Source organism: Dasypus novemcinctus, chromosome 28 (genome assembly GCF_030445035.2).
Source record: "Dasypus novemcinctus isolate mDasNov1 chromosome 28, mDasNov1.1.hap2, whole genome shotgun sequence".
NCBI lineage: Eukaryota > Metazoa > Chordata > Mammalia > Cingulata > Dasypodidae > Dasypus > Dasypus novemcinctus.
In genome coordinates, this window is record NC_080700.1 from 10,098,463 (window position 1) to 10,119,196 (window position 20,734).

The following is a 20,734-nucleotide window of genomic DNA, read 5'->3' on the forward strand; positions in this document are numbered from 1 at the left end:
TGCCCCGCCTCTCCTGCCCATCATTTCCTCTCTCCACCTGGGTCCCCTCATTTAACCAGGGGCCATGGAGGGGACCACCTGGTTGGCAGCTCTGCTACTGACCACACGGGGAAGTGACTGGTACGTATAAATACATACCTAGGAAAAGAAAACAGTAGGCCTGAGGGAGGTCCCTGAGAAACTCCTAGTGGTGCAGTGGTGGAGAGCCTGGAGGAGAAGGCAGGTGGACTTCACCCTCAGGGAGGAAGAGTGACACCCAGTGGTCTCCAGGCAAGCTCTGGGAGGCTGGTGTGCCCCATGCTCCTCTGAGGAAGGAAAACACCCCTGGGAACATAAGCCTTCTCAGAAATGGATTCTCTGAGGAGCCTTCTAAAGGCCACTAAAGGGAGCCATGAAGATCACATGCTGCAGGCCTGCTGACAAATTTCAGGGGTTCTGGGTGGGGCCATGGCAACATCTGTGAATTCCCTGGATGAGTACATAATTATGGCACCACCACGGAAGGTAACCATGACCGTTCTGGCCACTGTCTTGGTTCCATGGTATTCTAGGCATCAGGAGCAAAAGGCTTAAAAGGCTGAGGAAATTCTGCAATCAGGGAGAGGCCCAGGGTCCTTCCCTACCCCCATTTCTAGGACCCTTAGGGTGTGCAACCCACAGTTGTCATGTGATCTGGGAGAGGGATCCAGAGAGGGAGGGAAAATGGGCCAGAGAAATGGAAATGGAGAGGCTGAGATTGATGATCACCCCCATTGTCTCCTGGGTCCAGGAACCCACCTCACTGCAGAGGTCAGACTGAATTGATTTGAGGGAAAATAGCTTGAATTTGAACGTGGGAACCTGGCTTGAAGTTAGAATGTTTCCATAATGCAGATAAGAAGTGTGGGCTTAGGAACACTGGGTCTTGATTAGACAGAACACTGTCTTGTCAGCACAATTCTTTGCATGAGGAGGCATTTGAAATTTGTATGGCTTGTTCCCTAGTATTGTAAATGTTGCAGTTCTAAAAACAAACAGACTTGAAAGTAAACATGGAAAGCAGCTGCTTTGTAATTTCTAATAAATATGATATGGAAACTAGGGTCAAGGCACTCAGTTCCAGAAGCTGTGAGTCTCCTGGCCCCATCTTTATTTCCTCTCTCATGTTTTTCTTTCTGTCCTTTTATGTTTTAAGTTCTACATTACCATCCTTTTGAGCCAACCTATTGCTGCGCTGGTCTCAGCAAAGTAGCACTGTTCATTGGTTATATTTTGCATATTTCTATTGCTATTTCATGCATGGAGTGTCCATACTCAATTGATCATTGAACAGTCTTTAATGCTATTTAATTTACTCATATTTGCAGCAGCTTGAAACTTTTCTGGACTTCAAAAAATCATCATGTACATACAAACCTATAATAGGATGGAATTTTTGATTAAATTGTCAGTTAAGGGCCTTTAATTAGATTGCATGATTCTGCTTTAGTCTTAATCCTATTACCAGGTCCTTTGTAAATGGTGGAATAAAAAGACAGATAATAATAATAATAAATAAGCTGCAGATATAGAAAGGAACCCAGGTTCAGCAAGAAGACTCTGGAAGCCAGAAAGTGAAATCAAGAGAATACAAAAACTGAAAGGACACCACTTTTGATAGACATTGAAAGTAACAAGGCCCAGAGGAGAAAGGATAGACAGGTAGGCACCCCCATGTGCCTGATGGCCTGTAGCTGCAGCTCAGGGAGAAATGATCCCCTGATGATGCCTTGGTTTGGATGCATTCACAAACTCAGAACTCTAAGCTTTTATCCTAATAAATCCCCATTGTAAATGCTAGCCCATTTCTGGTACATTGCTCCCAGGAGCTTTCAGCAAATTATAAGAGAAGCTGATACCAGGAGAGTGGGGTGCATGCTGCTATGCAAACACCAAGGGGGTGTGAACAGGTTTATAAATTATTAAATGGTTGATTTTGGAAGACTTGTAAGACTTTAATAGGAAAAGCCTCTTTGCTTTGAAGGGATTGTTAGTAGATATATGGATGCAAAGGATGCTTCTGAAGAGGCCTTCGAAATAATGAATACATAATTGCAAGTTGGAAACAAGGTGATCGTTGCTTTAAAGCAGGGATTCTTAACCTTTTTTTGTTCCACAAACCCCTTTGCCAGCCAGGCATAAGCCATGGGCCCCTCACTAAGCCATGGGCCCCTCACTACATTGTGTATTATTTAATAAATGTATCACACCCATACCAACACATCCCCACAAGAATTTTTTTAAAATTTCAATTCAGACTTACAGATCCCCTGTTAATAACCCCTGCTATAAAGTGCCAGAGAACTTGGCAAAATTGACTCCAGGTGTTAGAAGGAAGGCATAATTTGAAAGTGATCAACTTGAATATTTAGCTGAGGAAATTTCCAAACTAAATGTGGGAATATGGCCTGACTTGTCCTTCCTGTTTATAGTAAACTGTGGGAAGAAAGGGATAAGCTAAGAACTGAAGTCTTGGGGACAAAGTAACCTGAAATTTTTAGTTTGGAAAATTCTGAGCTTCTGGAAAATGAGTCCTCAGAGAATAGACCCCATGTGAACATTTCACTGACCAGGGAAGCAGTCAGTCACTTTAGTGTATGTCAGGATGGGAAGGGCAGTTATCCAGGAGGATCTGTGGGAAGAAAGTCTCACTAGGTGACAGCTGGCACCCAACGTGGGGCCTGAAGAAGTGAGTCTTCCAAATCAGTATCAGGAACCACAGAAAAGGTCAAATGAGACATCCAAAGCAGAGTGGCTCCACCAGAAAGGTGAACATAGTGAGTACCAGACCTTGTGGTGCCTGGCCCAGCAGTTCCAGCTGCCTGTTACCAACAGCTCATGGATTTCACCCATGAGTGTCCATTGTGCGCACTTCAATGTCTGTGACATCAGATCCTTTCAGATCCTTTCTGCTCTTCAGAGGAATGGGCCCTCAGATGCATGATCCAAACCCTCTGGGGAGTAATACAATAAAAAACTACCTGAACTGTATTCATTACTTTACAAAAACAAAAGGGGGAAATGTGGAAATATGGCCAGAGATTAAAATACTTCACTGAGACCTGTGGCAATTGCTGCCACACATCACATTAACTTTACAAATCCTGGAACTGTGAACTTGCAGCTTGTGTCTGCCTATGGACTTTGGGCCTGTGTGCCCTCTCTTTATGCTATTGTGGCAGGAACTGTTAACATTACAAAGTAAAATGGATACTGGCCCCCTGGGCTAATGACACTCATAGTCATAACCTACAAAAGAATCTGTGGAAAGTATTTCTTGGAATTGCTCCTACTTATGAATGGTTGGGAAATAGAAATAAGACAAAAGGGTATTTGACCCTTAATCAAACATATCATCTTAAAGCCTGTTAGAGATCCATTTGTTTTCATAACTGGTAAGATAACTATTAAGAATGACTCATTGTTTTATGAAAACGGTGCCTTGTATACACATCTATCAGAAAGTGTGTTGCAGAATGGAGAAAAAATAGCGATGGCCAGAAGGAAAAGGCATCTGGATACTTGTGAGAATGATGTGGTCTGGCAGTCATCTCCTGAAAGTCAGTTATTGCTACATATGGCACAAGAATTCTTGAAATGGACTAGACATTTTATTGGACTGCTTATTATAAGCATTTTGGGACTGATTAGAATCATTACAGCTGCTGCTACTGCTATGGTAGCTTTACATGAAAGTACAGACTCAACAATACATGCATGATTGGCATTAAAATGCTAGTGATTTGTGGCATAGCCAAGCGCACATTGATGAACAGTTAAATAATCAGGTTAATGATTTAGAATCAGCTGTTTTGCATATTGGAGATCAATTGTATAATTTAAACTTGTTAAGGGGATTGAAATGTGATCGTAATGAAAGCAACTTTTGTATTACTCCTCTTGCCTATAATTCATCTGATTACAATGGAAAAAATTAAGAATCATTTGTTAGGCCATAAAAATCTCTCTGGAAATAATTGAATTACAAAGGAAAATATTAGAAATGTCTCAAAATCAAATTCATGTAGCCAATGATAAGGATATTTTCTCAGATATGAGTTACATATTACAAAATTTAACCCAGGTAATTGGTGGAAATCACAGCCATTCCTGTCAGCTTTAGGAATAGGGCTAATCATATTTGTTCTGTTGCTCATGATTCTCACCTGTGTCAGACAGTGATTTTGAAGAAAATTGCAAAGTGTAACAGCCATGGGACATGCAAATAACCTGGTGCTAGCAAAAGCACTTCAATAACTTCCCCTAGTTGAAGAGCTTGGCCGGTAGTCAATGACAGGTAAGGCTCTCAAAAGAAGGGCAACCTAAGACAGGCACAGTCACCTCGACTGAAACAAAAGGGGGAAATATTGGAAATGTTGAGGCACAGTGGTCTCACAAGGAGAGACATGCTGTTTCCATGGCTATGCTTGCAATGTAATGAATGTGGTAATTAAGAGTTCCCTGCAAATGGGATGAAGCTGTTAAAGGCTGAAAGAAAAGATGAGCACATACCTTTTGTAATAAGTAGAACTTAGACTTTGTATCTTGAGATTAAGATTTTTTGAGTTCCTTAGTAATGCTAATAGTTAACTGCATGTTGCTGCTTGTTGTCATGTAGACTGGGGTATATAGAGAGCCCCTTGTAAACAATAAAGTTGTCAGATGAATCTCTACTCACAGACCCCCTGATCCCAGCTCTCTTTCTCTTTCTTTCTTTCTCCTTCTTTCCCTCTCCTTTTTCTTTCTTTCATTCCTGATACCCTTCCAGTCCAAATCTCCAACAGACAGCATGGATCCTTTGTTGCCAGATTTTCTCTAGGTTCTTGGCTATGTTACAAAAGAGAATTTAAGAAAATGCCAGTTTAGTTAGGCCAGTAGTTTATTAAGAAAAAGAGAGAAGAGAAAGAAAATAACAGATTATGGGGTCCCAGGTATACTTGTGGGCTGGTCCAGGCAGAGAGAGGGAAAAGGGGCTAAAAAGGATAAAAAGGGCTGGTTTACACATTACAACTCCCCACTGCAGATTATAAGTCCCCAGGTGGACTTGCATGCTGGTCCAGGCAGAGTGAGAAAGGAGAAAAAGGGGGGAGGGGGAAGGCTGATTTAGTCTCTGCACTGGCTTTTTAAGCCATTACTTACCTCCCCCTTTGTTCAGGGGAGTATTCCGAGCTGTTTGCTGTTTTGATTACTTATGCCACCCATCAATTCAGATGACAGTCACCTTAAAAATATCTGGGGCTTTCCTTTGCTCCCAGACAAAATCCTGTTCCAAATGGGGAGTTCTCACAAGGTCCTTCCCTCAGGGAGGGTTCCAGGGCATTTGCCTCACAGTTGTGCTTTTCTGCCAGGCCCCAGGTTCATCTTTTCATTCCCTGAACTAGCCTGCTTCACCTTGATTCCTATGTGTGTGTTGCAATTTGATGTTATGGATGAATTCCAAAATGAAACACTGATTATGTCTGTAAACTGGTCTGTTCCTCTGGGCTAGTGATACCCTTAGATTGTATTGAATTCAGAGGTGTCACTTTTACTTGAGCAAATTATGACTAGGGCTTTGATTGGGCCACATCACAGAGGAAACAACAAGGCAGAGGAGACAGTTGGAATTTTTGAACCTGGAGCCTGGGAAGTAAATACATAGAGAAACAGATACATGAGGAAAGAGAACAAGCTCCATTAGGGAAGCAGAGGCCCTGGGAAGAGAGAAGGCCTATTTGTTTGACAGTTTACAGCTGGCCTTATGGAGAACAGAGCAGGTGAGCCCAGAGAGAAACCAGCCCTGGGAAAAAGACAGCCTACAGCTGAGATTAGAAGTAGCTGGGACCATGGAGCCTTAAGGGGAAGAGGAAGGCAGAACCCTTATAGATGTCAGCAATCATCTTGCTCCAAAATGTGGCAACAGACATTGGTGAGGGAAGTAACTTGTGATTTATGGCCTTGTAAGTATGAGCTCCTACCCCAAATAAATACCTTTAAAAAAGCCAAGAGATTTCTGGTATTTTGCATCAGCACCCCTTTGGCTGACTGATACAATGTGGAACCAGTACGTTTTCTGTGAAGTCTGTATGAAATGGAGGCATTGCCCATCTGAATTAAATGAGATAGAAAAGGGAGACATTGAAGGAAAATGATTGCAATGGCAGTGCTATGGAAGTTTTGTTCTAAGTAAAGACATCTTATTGAGCTCAGAGTGTGAACTCACTCTGTGTGCAGAAAGGGCGAGTATACCCGAGCTTGGAGAGAGGGGCATCGTGCCCCACTGTTGGTAACGTGTTCCCTCCCAGGCTTTAGAGAGGGTGGAGACTGTCATCCAAGTGTTCTCAGAGAGTGGGTTATAGAGTTCTGATGCCCTCAGATGCTTGATGGGGGTGGAGCTGAGAACATGGCCACTGGGCAAGGCCTTGGAAAGGATGGGTGGGACTGCTACACCATCAGGCCCTGAGGAGGAGAAATCATAGCTCTAGAGGTGACTCTCAGACTTTGAAACCTAATGGAATATCCCCTGCAGTATTTCGGAACTATTTGGGTCCTGTGACCCCTGTTTCCTTTCCAATTTCTCCCTATGGTAATGGGAATTTTTATTTAATGAAAATCCTTCATTTATATAATGGAGGCAGTTAACTTATTTTTTAAGTTTCACAGTTCCATATCAGAAGAGAATTTTTGCCCAGGACACATTTTATGCCTATAACTGATTTTGATGAGATTTTGTACTTAAAATTGCTACTAAAATGAGTTAAGGCTTTTGAAATATTGTGGTGGAATGAATGTAGTTTGCATATATATATATATATATATATATATATATATATATATATATTTGGTTAAAGATTTATTTTTCATTTATTTCTCTCCCCTCCCCCCCCCCATTCACTGTGTTCTTCTGTGACTGCTTCTATCCTTATCAGCAGCACCTGGAATCTGTGTTTCTTTTTGTTGTGTCATCTTGCTGCATCAGCTCTCCCTGTGTGCAGCGCCATTCCTGGGCAGGCTGCACTTTCTCTCATGCTGGGTGGCTCTTCTTACAAGGCACACTCCTTGTGCATGAGGCTCCCCTATACAGGGGACACCTCTGTGTGGCATGGCACTCCTTGTGCGCATCAGCAGTGCACATGGGCGAGCTCCACACGGGTCAAGGAGGCCCGGCATTTGAACTACAGACCTCCCATGTGGTCGGCAGATGCCCTATCCATTGGGCCAAGTCTGCTTCCCTCATATGTATTTCTGAGATCCAGAGGGTGGTGAGTGACCATTTGATATTTTGTGGAACTCAGAAAATCATGTCCTTAGGGCTAATCCATTCTTATGTATATAAACTTATTGTAGGTGAGATGCTTGGATTAAATTTCTACATTTAAGAGCTGTATTAGTCAGCCAAAGAGGTGCTGATGCAAAATACCAGAAATCCATTGGCTTTTATAAAGGGTATGTATTTGGGATAGGAGCTTATAGTCACAAAGGCCATAAAGCATAGGTTACTTCCCTCACTGAAGTCTACTGCTATCTTGTTGGAGCAAGATGACTGCTGACATCTGCAAGTGTTCAGGCTTCTTCTTCCCCTTAAGGCACTGTGGTCCCAGCTTCTTCCAATATCACCTGTAGACTGGGATAGGTCTTGTATGTATCCCAGGGTGGTTTCTCTCTAGGCTCAGTTGCCGTGTTGTCCACAAGGACAGTTCTAGATTATCAAGCAAAAGGCTTGTCTGTGTTCCCAGGGTCTCTACCATGTCTAATGGATCCTGGTCAGTTTCCTCATGCATCTGCTTCACTGTGTACTTACTTCCTGGTCTCCAGGTTCAAAAACTCCAACTGTCTCCTCTGTTTTGTTTTCTATGTGATGTGGCCCAATCAAAGCCCTAGTCATAATTTACTCAAGTAAAACTGAAACTTCTGAAGTTAATACAATAAGGGTATCACTAGCCCAGAAGAACAGATCAGTTTATAAACATAATGCAAATCTATTTTTGGAATTCATAAAACATATCAAAACTGCTACAAGGGTCTTTGATTAGCTTGTGTGGGGCTGGTTGGGTCTGAATCCCTTTACTGTTGTCCTTTATAAAAAGCCACAGATACCAAAGAAACCTTGATAGAGAGAAACCCAGAAGCTGAGGGTGACCTCCCCAGGAGCCTGAAGCCTGGGGAACACAATCTGAGAGGAAGCTGGTGTAGACAGAAGCTGAAGCAATGAGCCTGGAGGAGAGGGGAGCAGCAAGCAGACACACCATGTGCATGACTGCCCACAGCTGCAGCTCAGGGAGAAAGGGTCTCCTGCTGATGCCTTGATTGGACACTTTCGTGGCCTCAGAACTACAAGCTTTTAACCTAATCAATCCTCATGGCAAAAGCCAACCCATTTCTAGTATATTGCTCCCAGCAACTGTTAGCAAACTTAAATAATATTAGAGAACCAATTCCAAACTGCCAGATTCAACTCAGAAACCTTAAAGATTCTGCTTCTCAGAACTATTCTCAGGACCAAAGTCTGCTTTAGCCAAAACTGACAAGATAAAAATATATAAATATTGAGAGAATTTTTTAAAGAGGAATTGGTTCATGTAACTGTGGATATTGGCAAGTCCAAGTTCCACATGGCAGGCAGCAAGTTGAAAACCCAATGAAGTTGATAAAGAATTCTCCTGGAGAATTTGCCTGTCTCTTTTGGACTGCTGCAACCATCAATTCTTCCCTTAATGTCTTCAACTGATGGAATAAGATATCCCTCAAAGCTGAAGGCAAGTTCCTGTTTTGATTGTAGGCATAACCAGGCCCAGATGCAATCAACTGACTAATGAGTTCAAACCATGAAGTATCCTCATAGTAACAATCAGACCAGTGCTTGTTTGATCAAACCAATGGACACCATTACTGTTCTGGTTGGCTTGGCGGCTGAAAGCAATATACCAGAACTGGATTGACAATAGGGATGTATTAGCTTACAAGTTTAGTGAAGAGGCCATGAAAATGTTTAAATCAAGGTATCATCAGATGATACAATCTCCCCAAAGATTGGCTGCATCATCCTGGACTCCCCTGTACATGAAAAGGCCTTCTTCTGGGTGGTGTTGCTTACAGCTATTGGCTTCCTTGCCTTTCTCTCCCTTCGTATCTCTGTCCATATTCACCCTATTTATAAAGGAGTCCAGTAAGAAGATTAATGTCTGGGTCAGGACTTAACTGATTTGACCTAATCAAAAAGTCGTATTTAAAATAGGTTTACACACACAGAAATACTTCAGCTTCTTTAAGAACATGACTTTTCATCAAACCATCACATTCCCTATTCAAGTTGATGTGAAATTAACCATCATTAGATTCATGAACTTACACAGGATCAACTGCTTCCCTAGCCTGAAAGCTAAAGAGACTAGTTCACAGATTAGCTTTGCCCCCACCCCTTCCTTCTCCCAGCTTTTCAGCTGATAGAAAAATCCAGGCTTGTAGCCTTTACCATTCTCTTTTGCAATTTTGTTTGCTTTCTCTGTATTGTCTATAACTCAGCTTTAAAAATGGAAACCCAATAAAAGGCATTTCTAATATTAAAATTATATGAGTAGAATAGATTGCAGTATTGTAGTATGATTGGATCCTTAAAGATGGAAAGGTGATTTATGTTAAGAAAAAAAAAATCCATTGAAAAATGATGGAAATTCAGATTCCCTTTCTCTATAGCACTGTGGACAAAGGTGGCAGGTATAAGAAACTGCAGGGGAGTGGGGCTGGGGGCAGTGTCCTGCTGGTCCCCAGATATGACCTTTTCAATAACCACTTTGTCCTGAATGACAGCTCTGACCAGGAGTCTGCTCTGGGCCTCCAGCCAGCATGCTCACCCCTGGGTGGAGGCAAACAGCCACTGAAGCCCCCAAGTGCCCAGAAGGGCCCTGAGGCAGGCCCTCATCCCAGTTTTTGCTAGATGTGGCTGTGGCAGGCCAGCCTGCTACACTGGGTCCCCCTGTCCATCCACGCACTCAAGTCCCCTATCTTCTCCCCTGGGTATCAGAGCCCTGTGTGATTAGGTAGATGGCCCTGAGCAAGGTTCCCATCCAGCACACACCCTCATCAGAGTCTCCTTCATCCTGGGCACTTCAGATCTACCTCCAAAATGTGGTGACTTCTCAGAGCCTTGGTTTCCTTGAAGGCTATGTATTGAGTGACCCAACCACATGAAGGTATGTAGGGAATAAGGCCAGGCAAATACATGCCTGAAGGGCCTGGACTGAGGAGCCACTTGGCCAGGGAGTCTCCAGCCCTGGAAAAGCTCCTGAGTGTTAGCACAGGCACCTGTGATGGCACAGAGCAGTGATTCCTAGTCCCACCTGCAGGATGGGCTCAGTTCCTGAGAGCTGGGGGCCTTGAGTGCTGGAGCCTGGGGCTTCTCTATAAAATAGGGAACAGACCTGGGCTGAGAGGGGATCCCTGCCAATAGGCACTGAGGAGATTCCACTCTGGGCAGCACAAGGGTTGGCCTCCTTCCAGGGCTAACTCCCACCCCTGCTGCACCATCTGGGTTGGGGGAAGGTGGTGGAGGGAGGGGTTCTGCCCTGCCCTCCTCTTGGTGTCACTGGCTACTGCAGGTTTGCAAATCCATGCCCACTGGTGGATCTCACAGGCAGTGCATCCTTGGACACCGATCGCCACTCAGACCAGGTCCAGGGTCAGGCAGATCACACTAGCTGGATTTGGGGTGTTCTCGGGTCCCCTGGGGGAGTTGACACAGAGCAGGACCTGGGGGTTGGGCAGGCAGCTACTGGCTCCTTGCACATGCCCAGAGAGGTAGGGCTCATTGCAAGTACCTTCCTCTGTCTGGGAAAGGACCCGTGTGTGTGCCCTGCTGTGGGCATGAGCCCATTCACCCTGTGTGCTGTCCTTTACATCCTGGCTTTTGGAGCTCAGTACCCTGACTGCCCCAAGTGTGTTCTCACCTACCTCCTCCCAGGTTGGGGAAGGATGGCCTTGTCCTCACTGAGCACCTTCTTACCCAGATCCATTTTCAACTCCTCACTTTTCAATTAAGGAACAGAGACCCAGAGAAAGGTCAAGCCCAGGAGCACAGTGTGGGCACAATCCAGAGGACCTGGATACTTCTGGTATCTGAGGTGTGGACCCAATTCTCTTGCATAGAAACTTTGAAAAGGACAGCCCCTAAATCATGGGGACCCCTGCCTGCTTCTTCCCATATGAAGCTGTTTTCTTCTCAGGATCCCCAAATGGCTTCACAAGCACTGCCTGAACACACACACACTGATCAAATGGGTAGGGACAATGTCCTGGGAATCAGAGTAGGCCTGGAGAGAGGTGGCAAGGAGACAGAGGGGTTGGAGTGAGCTCTACCATGGGACAGGGCATCTTTCTCCTGTCGATGTATCCATAGCCCCAAGCCTGGAAGGGGAGATGCCAGCCTGATGGGCTGTGGGATCTCAAAGGTTCCCAGGGTTCTGCCTGGGCAGGGACAACCCCAGAGTAAGCAGGAGAGGACAGAGCTAAGGTCCTCCTGCCACTGTCTGAGCAACTGGAATTAAGATGGACTCCCAGTATGGAGGGAGGCTACTGGAGCGAAGGCCTCAATTTCCTCTATAAATTGGGGTGCTTGGAATGGGTGACCCTAAGTGTGCCACAGCCCAGGAGGATTATTTGGCCTTGGTTATTGATAACCATGGTATTCTGGGGTGCTGGAAAATGTGTTCTAAACCTTAGGTGTCTTATTGAACACACACAGGCTTGGAGGATTGGGGAACTGATGACTTGTGCTAGACGCAGCAGAACACAGGACCATCTACGGGTCCAGGGACAGGTCAGACCTTGCAGGAGCCTTGGATCTGAAACTGAAAGGAATGGGAAGTCTTTGGAGGGTTTGACACCTGAAGGTGACTAAGACTGCTTTTTACAGAATTTAAAGCCCGTCCTGGCATGGACTGTGACATGAAGCCAAGGTGGTCATGACTTTCTCAAGATCACACTGCAACAACTCAGTCCTGTTTTGCTTGTGTTCCCTGCTGCTTTCCACTCCACCTTGTAAATTCTTCCTTCTCTTCATATGTACATTGGCTACATGTGAGACCAGCCCTCAAGTTTTCTAGGAATTTTCTCTGAGCTACCTGATTCCTTTCCTCAGAAGGATCAGGTAGATCTGATCCATTGTGCAGCAGGGGAGACTTGGGAAGTGTTGGAGATTTGGATCCGAAGGGTATCAGGAATCAAAGAAAGAGAAAAAGGAGAGTGAAAGAAGGAGAAAGAAAGAGGGAGAGAGCTGGGATCAGGGGGTCTGCGAGTAGAGACTCAATCAGATGACTTTATTGTTTACAAGGAGACAACAAGCAGCAACCTGCAGTTAACTATTAGCATTACTAAGGAACTCAAAAAATCTTATCTTAAGGTACAAAGTCTAAGTGTTCTACTTACTACAAAAGGTTTGTGCTCATCTTTTCTTTCAACCTTTAACAACTTCAACCCGTTTGCCTGGAACTCTTAATTACCCCATTGCTTACATTGCAAGCACAGCCATGGAAATAGCACGTATCTCCTGGTGAGACCACTGTGCCTTGGTTTCCAACAGGGAAGCCTTGAGAAACAGAAAGACATGCCTAGGATCACAGAACAGGCAGGAGTAGGACAGTTGTGTACCAAGCTCAATCTCCTTAGATGGTTCTTGATGCCCCCAGACTTCAGCAAGGCAGGAAGGAGGACTGTATTGGTGAAAATCTGTACACATGGGAAATTCAATGGGTCAGGGGGGTAAAGAGTCAGCAGCCCAGAGGGGACATTGGGAAACTGTTATCCAGGGAGAGAGTACAGAGGAGGGAAAGCAGGAAGTTACCTCACTTCCCTGGAGACAGAACCCAAGAGAACTTGGAACCCCCAGAACCAAGTGCCCACATTTCTAGATACTAACCTAACAGCTCACTCAGTCCTAGATGCTCAAGAGATGTTCTCATTGCTGCCTGCCTGCAGTCTTGGCCACAGGAAACCCCACAGCGAGAGCCTGATCCAACACTGCAGGCGTTGGCTCAACCCTCAACCTCGAAGAATCTGGCCACTTGCCAGGAGGAAATCAAAGGTAACCCACCGAACCAGGGCAGGGGATGCAGGCCAGGCTGACACTGTTCTCCTTATGAGCAGCCTCAGCACCTCCCACTCCCAGGATGGGTGTATAGAGGATACCAGGCTGGGCAGAAAGGTGATTGGGGGTGGACACCTGCTGGGCTTATCATGTTCTTGTCCAGTTCATGGCTGGCAGGGACAGGAGGAGAAGCCTAGGGTTGGTGCCCCTCTGCCCAGACATTGATCCAGATCTGCAGAGTTGTCCTCTCCTGGGAGGAGGTCTATACAGATAGGGTTTTTGCCTCATCTGGAAGTAGAACTTCATGTGTGGTTGGTCCTCTTGGTGATAACCAGTCAGGGTCCTGACACCTTGTGACCCTGTTGATGACCCTATCATTGCAGAGATCCACCCATGAGACCAGCTCTGAGCAGGATGACGGTGTCATCTACACCTGAGCAGGGTGCTGGTGCACACAGCCACCAGCAGAAGCTGGAAGAGACAAGAAGTGAAATGGGAGCTGAGGGGTTCTCCACACCCAGGTCAAGACAGGGGACTTCAGGACCTAGACCCTACCCTGGCAGAATCTGCAGGCTCCCTGCCAGGAATTCCCTGTTGGAACTCCGGACCACACCATAAGGAATCTGGGAATGCTCACCACCCCAAACTCAGCCCCATTTGTGACCAGGTGCAATGTTGGTTGGATATCAGAAAAGAGCCCTTTATGATGATTCAACTTCACATTAAACCACAACAGTCTTTGTTTTGGATCCTGCCTTGGTTGTTTAATCTACTTGTTCCTAGGTTCTCTCCATCCCCATATTTCCTGCCTGCATTCAGCTACATTGGCTCTCCATCCTTAAGCATCCTCTCATTTCCTAGGTTGTTTTTACCTAAAAAAGGGTGAGAAGATTACACTAACATACATATTTCTGTGTAACTTGCCATCCAATGAAGCTCAATACTGTGACTCTTCTAGGTCAGGTGGTAGGGCTGCATCATGTCCCAAAGAGAGGCTAGGAACCTCAGAAGTTCAGCCTTAATGCCCTTGGACCTAGATGGGACTCCTTCCTTTTGCCATTTCAACTGGGCTTCAAGGAATGTCATGTGACTTTGACTAGTCTAATAGTTCCAGATCACTCACATTGGGTTACTAGAATTGGGTTGGCTTGTTCAAACATTATACACATTTAGAGTTTGAATGGCTGGGGCCAAATTCCTTGAAACAATTCAGGCATCCAAAAGCAGACAGTGATGGTTGGTGGTTCCCTGCAGTCAGCTGATGTTGGGTGTGAATAGTCTCAAAACTTGTCCATCTGGTGACAGCAAGGCAGAATCATATTTACAATTGCCTCATTGGAAGGCGGTCTGCACTTGAATACTTTCAAGACCATTTGGAATTTCTCTTCCCTGTCACATCAGCTCATTTCCTTGGGCAATCCAGAGTCTTCCTCCCATCCTGGAATCTCCAGGAATTCAGCCCTTACAGAATTTAGTATTGCTTTAGTCTCACATCCTCAAAACTCTTTCATTTGAAAAAGAGGAATGAAGATATTTGAGGTCATTGAAGTCAATTACTTGAACCCAGGATTGGTCTCCCTTTGCCCTGTCACTAAGTGGCACCCATGATCCACTTCTTGCCACAGTCACTTGAGGTCAGTGATTTCCAATTTGAAATCCAGGCATAACCATCTTTTTGGACATTTTGCAGCTGTGACTACATGTCCTTTTTTGTCCCAACATTCCATCTGCCAGTGTGAAAATGACATGGCTGAGATGAAAGGTCCCAGGTCAGTGCAGACAAGTTTTAGATCCAGCAAGAAGATGGAGCAGCACCTGATGCCTGCCCAATTGGGGAGGGAGTATGGACTGATCCAACCTCCTGGGGAACATGAAAGTGTTCTTCCCCACCAAGCAAATACTGATAAAAATGATCCCCAGGTGAGTACAATGCCCCTTACTTGGCCTCGAGTCTGCCAGACATTGCCATTGGACATTGGAGGTCAATTCATTTCTCTGATCCTCAGGTGGCTCCTTGGATGAGTACAGGGCTGCAGGAAAACAGATAATAGTTACTGAGAGGACTGAATGGGAGGAGATATAGGAAGTGTTGACCAAGTTAGTCTGTGCATGATGGGCTGTTATAGGGCCTGGGATGGACAGAATGATTTTCCACTCACCTAGGGAACAGGCTCTGACTCAGTCCTCAACTACAACGGGCTATAGCACAAACCTATTTCCCTTTTGTAAAGACTGACACTTCTGTCCCAGAGTTCTTCATCCAAGGTCTAGTCAAAATGCATTTAGGGGGCTGGAGAAATAGCAGCTGCCAAATCTGACATCTGGGAATGTGATGATTGGGCTCAATCAATAAATAGTGACTATGTGTGTAGGGAAATTGCACAATTTAGTAGAATGAAGGAGTAAAAATCCCTGCCGCTTGGGGTTCATTCCACAGGGAGTCAAATACACTAGACCTCACAAGCATAGGCAGAAAAGGTTAGGTGTGAAACCTTAATGTCTTTCTCTAGGGATGAGAAAGTCCTCCAGGTCACTCAAGTACAAGGAAGACTCATGGACCTAAGGAAAATGTGTGTAGAATATACATAAACTACAAGGGCTTTAAAGTCCACAGTCGAGTCAGAAAGTTTAGGTGGGGGTAGTCTCTGGGAAGCTCAAGACAGATCCCTATGTCCCAAAAATTTCATGATTTACATCTCGGTTTGATTTGTCATAAACTGCCCCATCCTCTGAACAGAATCTATGGTCCCAGGGAGATGTGTTGAGCAAAATAATAAAGAGTTTGCACGGGTGTTCTGTCGTGGGTTCTCAGCTATAGGAAAAGTGGGGTTAGGCTGTGCTCCTGCCACTAAGAGGAAAATAAGACCTGGATGAATTATACTCATAGGCACTCAAAAAATATGCCAGCTCTTGGTGACTGCGCCACAGGCTGAGATATACTTAGACCATGGGAATGTGGGGTAGAGGGCCCCACTGACTAGGTATTAAGTGCCCCTCTTTTTGAAGCACAGTGCAAAGAGGGAAGTAGTCACTGCCTCCCCTGCCCTCTGGAACCCAGATTCCTCAGTACAGAGAGCAGGGAAGACAAATGTGTGAAGGGCCTCTGACATACCTAAGATTTGTTAAATATTGGACATGAGCCTACTAGGTTGGACAATAGCCAGCAGTCTGCAGCTAGGGGATAAACAGCCTTAGCCATGTATAACAGTATTTTGGGAGTAGATGCAGGGTCTGGGAATGGGCAGGGTTATGCAGAGGAGACCTCTGAAACACACACATGGATATTTTTGAGAGGGAAAATGGGATTAAAGGAAATCCTGTCTGATCTGTTGTCTATACTCCATTCACAGTGACATCGGCTATCTATTCCAAACAAGGGTGGACCATGCCAGTGGGGAATTTCTCAGGTCCAGGGCATCCTTACCTGCAAGGACTGGTTTGACTCCATAGATATGAATATGAGTGGCTTGATATTTCAAGGGATGTCCCATCATGCTTGTTATCTATTTCAGTTTCTGCAATCAATAGAGTCTACTCTCTGCAGAAGGTGAGGATATCTGCAAGTGGGTGCCTATAGGCCTCAGCAGACAGTATGGGTGGAGAGCCCAGACAAGATCTGCCTGGGCTGGGGTTCTCAAGGAATAAGAGGAAACTCAGAAGGGAAATAAGGTGGACCACTGCCTACAGAAGTTTCCTGGTTTAGTTGTGGTGGCTTTGGGTTTTCCATCTGAAAGGATTGTGGCTATTTTCTGCCTTCTAAAAGAAACCTGGAAAGGATGTCAGGGTGAGGAACCCTTCTCTTCAAGTTGCAGTGTCAACTCTATGGCCAGTTCCAGGGGCAGTGGTGTCTCCTTCTCCAGACACACCAAAGGGCAAAGCAGCACCTACAGAACTTTTTCACCATCTTTGTGGTAACTGCCTATGTCGTGGCTATTTCTAGGGTCCATCCTACATCCGGCCAGAGCTCTAAGAGCATTTGACAGTGATCCTTCTGGGGTCAAGGAGGAGATCTGTGAGCAGGTTGTCCTCACTGCCACCTGGCCAGAGGAGCCAGAAGAAAAGCTCGTGTCCTTCCACCTGGGCAAGGAGTTTCCTTTCTCCTGTGTGCTTCCAATCCATCATCAAATCTCGAGGCCAACTCAATTGTTGTGGACCAGCTCCTCACCACGTGAGAACCATGCGCCTCCTACATCCATGACTCACTCCACATTTGTTGTTCATTTGGTCTGTCGATTCTCTTGTCGCATCCCTCCTCATTCCTCGGGTGGTGCAAGTGAGTGGACACACACTGCAGGTTCATATTCAGAACCTAAGCACATTAGCTATGATACTTTGACCCAGGTCTGATGGGCTGATAGAGGCTCAGGGGCTTATCAGATTGTTTTCCTCCTCCTGGTGGGGATCATGTTTCACAGCCTTGAACACCCTCTTGGAAGGGACAGGCCTCTTTCCCATTTACAAAGAATGATGCAGAATCCATCCTGGAGGTCCCATCTGAATTCCTATGATAGCAGGGTTCTCTGGGTTTTCAGAGGGTCACCCCAGACCCACAGTGACACGGGCAAATGTCATCATGGAGCTCAACTGACAAATATATTCTGGCTACCTATATGTGTAGGGACATTGAAAAATCTAGCTTCATTGGAGGAATGAAGCAGAAAAATTCCCTGCTTCTTGAGCTTGCATTCCACTAGGGAGTCAGACACCTACATTCGATCTCTTGCGCATGTGTGTAAACAGAAAGTTGGTGTTATGCAGTCATGGCTCTCTCTAGGTATGGGAAAGTCCTCCTGGTCTCTCAAGGAGATGCAAAAACTGCACCAATTAAAAATGAGTGGTCCACAGGTCAGAACAAAGGGCTCCAAACTCCACGGTTGCATTGGAAATGTACAGCGGGTGTAGAGGTTGAGGAGTGGAGGTTCTAGTCATGTGTCACAGAGATCTGATATTTCCCTTCTTGGTTTGATTTGTCCCCACCTGAACCATCCTACAAATGGGATCCATGGTCCTAGGGAAGTAGATGTGTTGAGCAAACTGCTAATCACTCTGCCTGGATGTTCTGTTGAGGGAGCTGAGCTGTAGGCAAGGTGGGACAAGGCAGTGCCCATGCTAAGAAACAAACGGTAGGAAAAGGATGAGACACTCAGAGGCCTGCTTGAATAAGGCAGGTCTTCCTACATTGGCCTCGGGCTGAGGTACAGTTAGGACATGGAAAATGGGGCAGGAGTTCCCCATTCACCAAGCATTTAAGAGCGCCTGGTTTTTGATGCAGAACATTGAGTAAAGCTCTACATCTTCTGTGTTGGGGGCAGGGAAGACTGACAGATATGAGTAAAGGGTCTCTGATGTAGGCAAGATTCATTCAAATGTTGGACATAAGCCCTCTATGATTGACAAGAATCCTGAGTCCCCAGCTGTGGGACAGTCTGCCACTGCCCAGTGTGACAGTGTTTGTGGAGTGGGCGCAGGATATGTGGATGGGCAAAACCATACACAGAAGCCCTCCAGAAACACACACATGGTTACCTTCAGAAGGGAATGTGGGTGGCCAGGGAAGGCCACTCTGATCTGTGGTCTCCACTCCTCTCATAGTGCCTTTGAAAATTTACTGCAAAACATCATGGACCATCCCCATGGGAGCTTTCCCCAGCACCAGGACCCTTTGATCCTCCAGGGCCCAATGACCTTCCTGCACATGAAAATGACATTTAAATGGCCATCCTGTCCTGCTCGTGCCAAACCTGAGGCTCAGGATTCCAGGGAGGCCAAGTCAGAAAGTCAGGATGTATGGGAGTGGATGCTTGTGAGCCTGAGCAGACAGCACAGGTGTTTACCTCAGGCAGGATTTCCAGGGCTGGGGTTGCCCAAGAGTAAGAGAAACTTCAGATGAGGCATCAGTTGAACCACTACCTATGAAAGTTTCCTGGTTTTGATGTGGTAGGTTTAGGTTTTTGTCATATGATAGGATTGAGGCTATTTTCTGCCTTTTAAAAGACACCTGGAAAGGATGTCAGGGTGGGGAAACCTTTTCCTCTTCAAGTTGCAGTGTCAACTCTATGGCCAGCTCCATGGGCGGTGGTGCCTTCTTTTCCAAACACACCAAAGGGCAAAGCAGCACCTATAGAGCTGGAGGCCCCTAGGGCTTTTGTAACATCTTTGTGGTAACTGCCTATTTCATGGCTATTTCTACAGTCCACCCTATATCTGGCCACCACTCTAAAAGCATTTAACAGGAATCCTTCTGGGGTTGAGGAGATCTTCTCTGAGCAGGTTGTCCTCATTGCCATCTGGCCAGAGGAGCCAGAAGAGAAGCTCATTTCCTTCCACCTGGGCAAAGAGTTCCCTTTCTCCTGAGTGCTTCCAATGCATCATCAAACCTTGAGGCCAACGGGATAATTTTCTGAAGTCCACCTACAAGAGTAATCAGAAAGTTCTTAGAGAAGAATAAAAAAAAAACATGCAATTAATTTATGGGAAGGAGTAAGGCACTGCTCATTGGGAAACATATAGCTATAAATTCCTACATTAGGAAACAATAATATCAAAGCAATAACCTAACTTCATATCTTGAAGAAAGAAGAATAAGCCAAACTTAACATAAGTAGGAGAAAGGAAATAATAAAGATTAGAGTGGAGATAAGTGAGATAAAGAAAAGAAAAACAATTGAGAGGATCAATGAAACCAAAATTTGGTTCTTTGAAAAGATTAATAAAATTGACAAACCTTTATCCAGACAAAGAGAAATGAGTGAGAAAAGATGCAAATAACTAAGGAACGAAAATGGGAACATTACCACTGACCTAACAGAAATCAAAAGGGTTATAAGAGAATACTATGGGAAGCAGACTTGGCCCAGTGGTTAGGGCATCCATTAAGCACATGGGAGGTCTGCGGTTCAAACCCCGGGCCACCTTGACCTGTGTGGAGCGGGCCCACGTGTAGTCTGATGCATGCAAGGAGTGCCCGCATAGGGGAGCCCCACGCACAAGGAGTACACCCCGTAAGGAGAGCCACCCAGCACGAAAGTGCAGCCTGCCCAGGAATGGCGACGCACACACGGAGAGTTGATGCAGCAAGATGACGCAAAAAGAAAAAAGAAACACAGATTCCCCTGCCACTGACAACAACAGAAGTGGACAAAAAGAACACACAGCAAATGGACACAGAGAGCAGACAACTGGGGTGGTGGTGGTGGGATTAAAAAAAAAAGAGAATACTATGAACATTCATATGCCAACTAACTAGATAACTTAGAGGACATGACAAATTCCTAGAAACATAAAAATAACCTGCACTGATTCAAGAAGAAATAAAAGTTCTTAACAGACCTATAAAAGCAAAAAGATTGAATAATCAAGAACCTCCCAACAAGGAAAGGCCCAAGACCAGATGGCTTTAGAGAGAATTGTACCAAACATTCAAACAAGAATTAACATGAATCCTTCACAAATTCTTCCAAAAAAATGAAGAGGTCGGGATTCTTCCTAACTCGTTTTACGAAGCTAGTATTATTGTGATACCCAAACCAGAGAGCAACATCAAAAGAAAACAATAGAACAACTTCCCATATGAATACAGAAGCAAAAAAACTCAACAAAACACTGGAAAAGCAAATCAAACTACACGTATTAAAGGATTATAACTTATGACCAAGGATG

At 45.2% G+C, this 20,734-nt stretch overlaps 1 long non-coding RNA gene across 3 annotated transcripts in view; it reads right to left on the reverse strand.

Moving 5' to 3' along the window:
- Positions 1-12,271: 12,271 nt before the first annotated feature.
- The window catches only part of LOC131276461 (uncharacterized), a 75,262-nt gene continuing 66,799 nt past the window's right edge, over positions 12,272-20,734 (reverse strand). For all 3 annotated transcript variants that reach the window (XR_009183932.1, XR_009183933.1, XR_011647699.1), the window contains 2 exons: positions 16,500-19,486; positions 12,272-15,105 (listed from right to left, as the gene is read on the reverse strand). This is a non-coding gene — a long non-coding RNA (uncharacterized lncRNA). The remainder of the gene's footprint in view (positions 15,106-16,499; positions 19,487-20,734) is intronic.